Below are 7,758 nucleotides of genomic sequence, written 5' to 3' on the forward strand. Positions count from 1 at the left end.
CCTCATTGCACACTCAAGTAAATACACAGGTTTGATTTTAGGGGTTCAAGCGCGCAGTGCTGAAACCCTATTGTTATTGTTAATGTTCCCATGATGCAGCATTCTCCATCTAAAAATGATTGGTTAGACCGAGCCGTAAGTCGTATAGACTTGAAACTTTGAGGGCTGGTGGTACTCACACCGCCTACCACCTCACCAAAGACGCGCCCCGAACGGCCTGACGGGGGCGCTATAGCGGTCAAAAGTACAAAATGGCTCACAACTCCTAAACCGTTAGGTGTAGGCTCAATTGTCTTATTTTGTTGGAATCCTTGTCTCAAGATGGACCAAATGATTTTTGGGTATTTGGGAAAATTTGGGGGTATTTGGGTTTTTTCGAAAAACCTACTTTTGCGAACTACTCCTAGGCTTTTGGCCTGACCGGAACCAAACCAGTGCAGCAAGCAGGAGTCTGATTGTCAATAATTATCAAAAAAAGTGGAAATTTCAGTTCACGGTCCCTAAGAGCCGCCAAAACATTTGAAGTGGGAGGAGCCACTTTTACTAAATTGGCTATAACTCGTGAACGGAACGAGACATTTTCACCAAACTCAGCACACCTATGTAAGAGCTCATTCTGTGGTCGCGTGAAAAAGGATGCGGCGACTGGCCATTTGGTGGCGCTACAACTGTTAAAAAGGAGTCAATATTATGTATTTATATGGCAAATCCCATGAAATGGCTAAAAGCGGCCCTCTTCCTGCCTGATTTGCATGCAACCTCAATAATTGGACGTGCCCATGCATCACATGATCCTAAAGAAGCTTGGATACTTTTATGGACGTTGGGCCTTTAGTAGAAGTATAACAGTTTAAATGGTTTTTTAAAAAAAAACATACCAAAAAACACCACATTTCCATTATAAATAAGCTGAAAATGCAAAAAGCGACCTTTTTCCTCTCAGGTACATGTTAAAAGGCTTGATAAAGATTTTGTAACCAGCAGCTCAAGCGTCAAGTTTTTTAGGCCCTTTTTATTAGGGGTTCAAGCACGCAGCGCTGAAACCCTATTGTTATTGTTAAAGCTGCAGTCGGCAAGTCTGGCAGATTGTGTCGACTTAGCCAAAATTTTGAATGTTTACAACTCTCATGCCCCTCCCCCACTACCAGTGAGCACCCTCCCATCGAGGTCGTGCTCGTCAGTGCGTGTGCACCAGATTTTCTGTGAACGCGTCCGTCTCTTCAGCATCGATCAACACCATGGACTCGGAGGTAGGCTGCCTTGGCTAATCTATCCATAGATAGCAATAACCGAGGAATTGGAAGCTTGCAGTAGATTTTCTCTCCGCCATCACGCTTCGTACAATCTTCAGGCGAACTTCAGGCATGTCGTGTGCATGTGATATTGTAATGTGCGCGAGGGAGGGGGGATCTGTGGCGTGTGCACGAACTGTGATTGACAGTCAGATCTCACACCCCCCTGCGCTGACTGGACCCGATGATCCGGGAGCGGTGGATTTTTGATAAAACAAATAACGCTCCAGGTGGAGTTAGAAGCTCTGTTTTTTTTCTAAAACCACCTTATTTATGTTGTTCTGTCAGATTATAGTGTCGATTTCACTGAATATGATTTAAAAATGTTGCCGACGGCAGCTTTAATTTTCCCATGATGCAGCATTCTCCATTTTAATCTGATCGGGCAGACAGAACCGTAAGTCGTAGAGACTTGAAACTTTGAGGGCTGGCCTGACTAGGGCTCTACAGAGGTCAGAAATGGCTCATAAGTCTTAAACTGTTAGGCGTAGGCTCAAGTGTCTTATATCATTGGAATCCTTGGCTCAAGGTGGACAAAGTTGCTCGCCCTTCAGGCACCATTTTCGAGTAAATTGAGTTTTTTTGAAAAACCTACTTTTGTGAACTACTCCTAGGTTTTTGGCCTGTTCGGAACCAAACCACTGCAGAAATATTCTCTGGAGAGAGACTATCAATAATCATCAAAAATAATAATAATTTCAATTCACGGTCGCTAAGGGGAACCAAAATGTTCAATGTGACCGGGGCCACTTTTACTAAAACGGCTATAACTTGTGAACGGAAATAGATACTCTTAACTGTTAACCGTCTGCAAATGGTGCAGAATGCAGCTGCTAGGCTTCTTACTGGTGAGCACATTACTCCTGTTCTTAAATCTTTGCATTGGCTCCCAATCCGTTACAGAATTGATTTTAAAGTTTTGATGCTGGTTTTTAAATCCTTGAATGGATTGGCTCCTGTATACATCTCTGATTTACTTTCCATCCACAATCCTGGAAGGTCTCTTAGGTCATCCAACCAGAGATTGTTAAATGTTCCGCGGGTCAGATTAAAAACAAGAGGAGATCGAGCCTTTGTCGTTGCTGCACCAAAACTTTGGAACAGCTTACCTGCTTTTATTAGAACTGCCACTACACTACATGAGTTTAGAGCTAAACTCAAAACCTACTAATTTTCTCTGGCTTATAATTGTAGCTGATTTGTGCGGTGTCTGGTATGTTCTGTGTTTTTGTGCTGTATTTTTATGTAGTAAATGATGTTAATGCCAATGTTTTGTGCAATAATGTACAGCACCTTGGTCAACAATCGTTGTTTTTAGTGGTGCTATATAAATAAAGTTGAGTTGAGATATTTTCTCTAAACTCGGGACACATGTTTATAAGCTCAATCTGAGGTCACACACAAAAAAAGTGACAATTGGCCATTTGGTGGCGCTATAACAGGGAAAGAAATCATGAAAATGGCTTTAACCACACCCACCCAACCTTTAGTCCGATGAAAATTGGCAGTGTCTTTGTCCAGGGTGCCATGATAGTCAATGAGAACATTGGCGTATCTCAAAAAACTCAGTATGCCTCGTCGGCACAATGCCCTGAAGGAGCCTGAGAAGTTTCAAGCCAGCGTTTTTCACGGAAGTGACCTCCTTAGACTCCTGAATCCTTGCCGAGTCCAACAATATCAAACATGCCAGGTTTCGCCTTATGGTTTGTGTAACGGTGCCATTTAGTGCTTAAAAAACCGTTGGTCCGATTGAGACAAAACCACCACAGGAAATTTTAAAACATAGGTCAATAGCTGAACAATAACGCCCAAATGTCAAAATTATGATAGGAACTGACAAAAAAAATCCAATCAATGTCGCCCAAGAATAATTTTTAGGCTCTCATGAATATAAGTGTCTAAAATTCAAAACGAAATAAGATATTTACAACAAATTTGACACACGTATGGGCACACTTTGAGGACACCTAATAAAAGTGGTGGAGATCAGGCAAGACATGGTGCTATAAATGTAAAAAAAAAAAAAAAACATTTTTCCTTAGTAAATTGCCTGTATTGGCTGTAAATGGTCTTTTCCATCTACGATCTAAGTGTATTTGTTTATTTGGATAAAAAAAATACAAAAATACATTTAATCAACAACAATAAAAAGTCAAGTCAATGAAACATACTGTACTAACCCAACATTCATTCCAAATATCAAAATCAACAATTTACTATATATTGTGCAATTAAATGTTCCTTTAACCCTCAGACGGTCTTCGTTTCGGAGTCACATCCTGGGCCTTCCCGGTCAGAAGTGACCGGAGGCCTAAAAATGAAACTTCCTCCATCCCAGTAAAACCAATGCAATTTATTTTTGTTCTATAATATTTATTCTTTTTAATTTTGTATTTTGAGATAATTTTATTGAATTTATTAATATTTATGCAATATTTATGGTCTATTTTTGCCATTGAAAATAATTTAAAAATTTATATAAATATATGCATTTAAAAAAAAAAATATATACAGTATTTTAGTTTAATATAGAGTCTAGGCCTTCAAAAAAAAAATGTTTGAAGCAGATTAGCACCATCTGGTGAGAGTATGGAGAGAAAGCGTAGGAGCATGGTGTAACCACTAGATGGCATCTACAGTTCTCTATGGAGAGGCATGTGAATTCCCCAGCTGTTTATGGACACATTTACTTTTTTTTTTTTTTTTTTTACATAATTTGTAACAAAAAATGCAATTCATTCAATTATAACACTTTTTGTAAAATAATATTACATTTTTTTATTTTTTTTCATTTTTTTATATATTTTTTTTCAATTTCCCTTTCATTTTCTATGGGGGTCATTTTTGACGAAGACCACAAGTGTGACTATTTTTTTTACAACCACTTAGCATGCTCGAATCATGACCTCAATTTTTTTGTGTGTGCACATACCTAATGCCATACAAGTCACCAAGTTTCGTAACATTCCAATGAAGCTGTGATTTTCAAAAATTCAAAACAGATTTTTTGTAATCAAAATTTATTGGTGTTTATGTGTATAAAAGTGTGTGTGTATGTGTGTGTGTGTGGGTGGGTGTGTCTTTTTTGTACTCTTGATGTTGTAGAGTGTCACCCCTTTACAGCGGTGTACTTTTTTTTAGGATTGAGGCCGATTTGTAGATTGTACACACAAAAATTCGGAGAATTTTTTATTTTTTTGTCAATTTCCCATTCATTTCCTATGGGTCGGTCATTTTTGACCGAAGACCAAAATCGTCACAATTTTTTTTTACGACCACTTAGCATGCTCGGATCATGACCTCAATTTTTTTTTTGTATTCACATACCTAATGCCATAAAAGTCATCAAGTTTCATAACATTCCGATGAAGCTGTGATTTTTAGAAATTCAAAACAGAAAATTTATCGGTCAGAAGTGACCGAGGACCGTCTGAGGGTTAAATATTTTTTTAAAACAATTTTTTCTTGTTAAAAAATATGTAATATCAATGGTAAATCATTCCATAATTTCATTCCTCTATACATTACAGTCCGTTGTTTTAAGTGTTTTGCCTGGAGTTAAAATTATGACTAGTACTACTATACAAAAGTTGAGAGTACAGGACATTAGAAACTCTAGACACAGAAATATTTCTTATAAAACAAAGCAGAGAGACAATCCTTCACCAGTGCATTCTTATTATATTAGCCCTTCTATTACAGTTTAAAGTGAGTCATATCACTCTGTTCTGGGCTACCTGTAATTTTTTAATTAGTTCAATTTTGTGTCTTTACTTGATGTACTCGATCACACCACACAATAATCTAAGCAAGAACCAAGAACCAGTGTTGTGGTAAAAAGTTTACACATCTCTTAATAACTGACAAACCTCTTTGTCAAAAAAAAAAAAAAGTTGCAATCAACTTTTGATGGAATTTGATGCAAACACAATGCTTTTGGTTTTTTATCAAGTTTAGAACCAACTTATTATTCCGTACCAACTATGTGACCAATTGTATTTCCTCATCCAAAGCAGTAAACAACTGCTTAATTGATGTTGCAGGTAAATATAATGTTTTATGATCTGATCATCTGCGTACACTGTCTATGCACACTTTAAAACAAGAGGAAGATCATTGGTCTTAAACAACTTTCTTGAGGCACACCACATTGCAACTCTTTCTCATCTGAATAACTTCCATTATAAAATACACACTGTCGCAATAGATAGTTAACGTTTAAACCAATGCACATTATGAGAAGTAAATTAGTAACATTTCAGTTTATCCAGCTATAATTTATGATCCAGTACATCAAAAGCTGAGCTAAAATCTAACAATACTGCTCCTAAGTTATTGTCATCAATCTGTGCTCTCTCAATATGCATGCTGAAAATTAGATAGCAAATTATTCTCCTTAAAGTATAATTTAATTTGCTCACAAATCATTTTCAATACTTTGCTAAGAACTGGTAGCAAACTTATTGGTCGACTATTATGACCATTAAAACCCAGTGCTGCATTTTTCTGTAGATGAATAACCTTTGCATCTTTCCAAGCTAAAGGAAAAATCCCTTTTTCAAAACTGATATTAAAGATGTTGTATTAAAGAACATTTCTTCTCTTAATTTATCAACTTTATTTATGAAAAAAATCATTAAAATAATTTCCAATTTCATATGGTTTAAAAATAGTTAAAAATGAGTCGCCTGTGTCAATAAAAGAAGGAATTTGACTTGATTTCTTCTCCATTATTTCATTGAGTGTACTCCACATTTTTTTTACAATCATATTTACATTCACGTATTTTAATTTTGTAAAACATTCTTTTCTTTTTCCTTTTAATTTTAGTTACTTGATTTCTTCATTTGCAATAGATCCTAGACTGGGAATAATAAATCCTCCTTATTCCCAGTTCTGTTTTCTGTACCCTTTGCCACATCTCTCTCAAACATAATGTTTTTCAACTCATCAACAATCCATGGTGTCCTAACATTTTTTCATTGGTGCTTGTTTGTCCACCAAAGGGTAAAATAATCTTACAAATGCTGACAATGCATTATCAGGATGAACTTCCTTATAAACATCAATCCAACATACATTATTCACATCTGTACAAAATGTTTCTTGACTGAATCTCTTATATGATCTTTTATAAATTACTTTTGGTTTCCTGCGTTTTCTAAGTCTTTACATGCTTGCTAAATAAAACATAATATCTTTTTACGCATGTGCTTAAAGGCCTTAAACCGCTTGAACGCCGATAAATGCTGCTTGCAGCTTTAATATTGTTTTGATATAGCCTGGGAAGAGCTCTTTAACTTCACAAATTGCATAAACAAAACAATTAGGCCTATAAAACTTTTAAGATGTTGTGCTGTTTTAAAGTGCTGTGTATATTAGTAACACTTATACTTGCATATGCTTCCTGATAAGATCAAATAAAACAGTTGTTTAGCTATGTCCACTATAAGAAAAAGTCAAACTCTGGAGGTCTGTGCTGTAAAAGATTCTATGATCAAGTTATGACAACATGTGCTTTTACATTGCTTTAACTCACCAAAATAAGTTAAGCAATTTTTATGCTTATCTTTCTATATTTTTCAAGTTATACAATATTCAGCTCATTTTTAAAAGTCAGTTTAATGTAATTTAAGTTGAAATGACTTAAACATCCAAGTTGATTAAAGCAGCAACTTTTTTATTGTATTTTTAAGTTTTTTTGTTTGTTTTTTCAACCAGTTAAAAAATGTACTTTCGTGCTGATACGGCATTTGTCGTAATTGGATTAGCTGCAGGGGGGAACATAAATAAATCTTTTTTCACACACCCCAAGAATCTTAATTAGAAACAGTAATTTGACGACTGTTCTGTTGTTCAGGAAAACAAACTAAAACATGTGGCGCAATCTTCCTGCTAAAAAAGAAAACAGACTTAGAGACTTGGCTTGTTTTTTGTTCTTTTTTTTTTGTTCAGGAACACTTTAAACAAGAGATGCAAATGGATTACTGGGATTCTCCTTCACGGAAAGTGTTGCCACACACTGCCATCTAGTGAGACACCCAAGTCTGACCAGTTTCACCTTTGTTTCACACTGCACTTTCACTTGTTCTTGATGTGATTATGAAGTCATTTTTGTTTAAATCCCCTTTAGTGAGACTATTCTATTAATCTTTGCTTTTCTCTCCTAAGAACAATTTTACGTAAAACTCAATAGCATGTAAAATTCAATAAACTTAGAGTGACAGTTCATCAATTTGGTCATCATTTACTCACCATCATGATGGTCTCATATGATGTTCTTTCTTCCATGTAACACCAAAGGAGATATTAGCAGGATGTTGGCAATACATTGAAGTCCAGGCTGTCAGTCTTGAAAAAGGACAACAACAAAAATCTGAAAAGTAATCCAAAGACAAGGTAACAGAGGAGTTCCATAATGCACACAATATACAATTTGCACAAAATAATCAGTCTCTGAGAAAAA

Source organism: Scardinius erythrophthalmus (assembly GCF_964197995.2).
Source record: "Scardinius erythrophthalmus genome assembly, chromosome: 3".
Taxonomy (NCBI): domain Eukaryota; kingdom Metazoa; phylum Chordata; class Actinopteri; order Cypriniformes; family Leuciscidae; genus Scardinius; species Scardinius erythrophthalmus.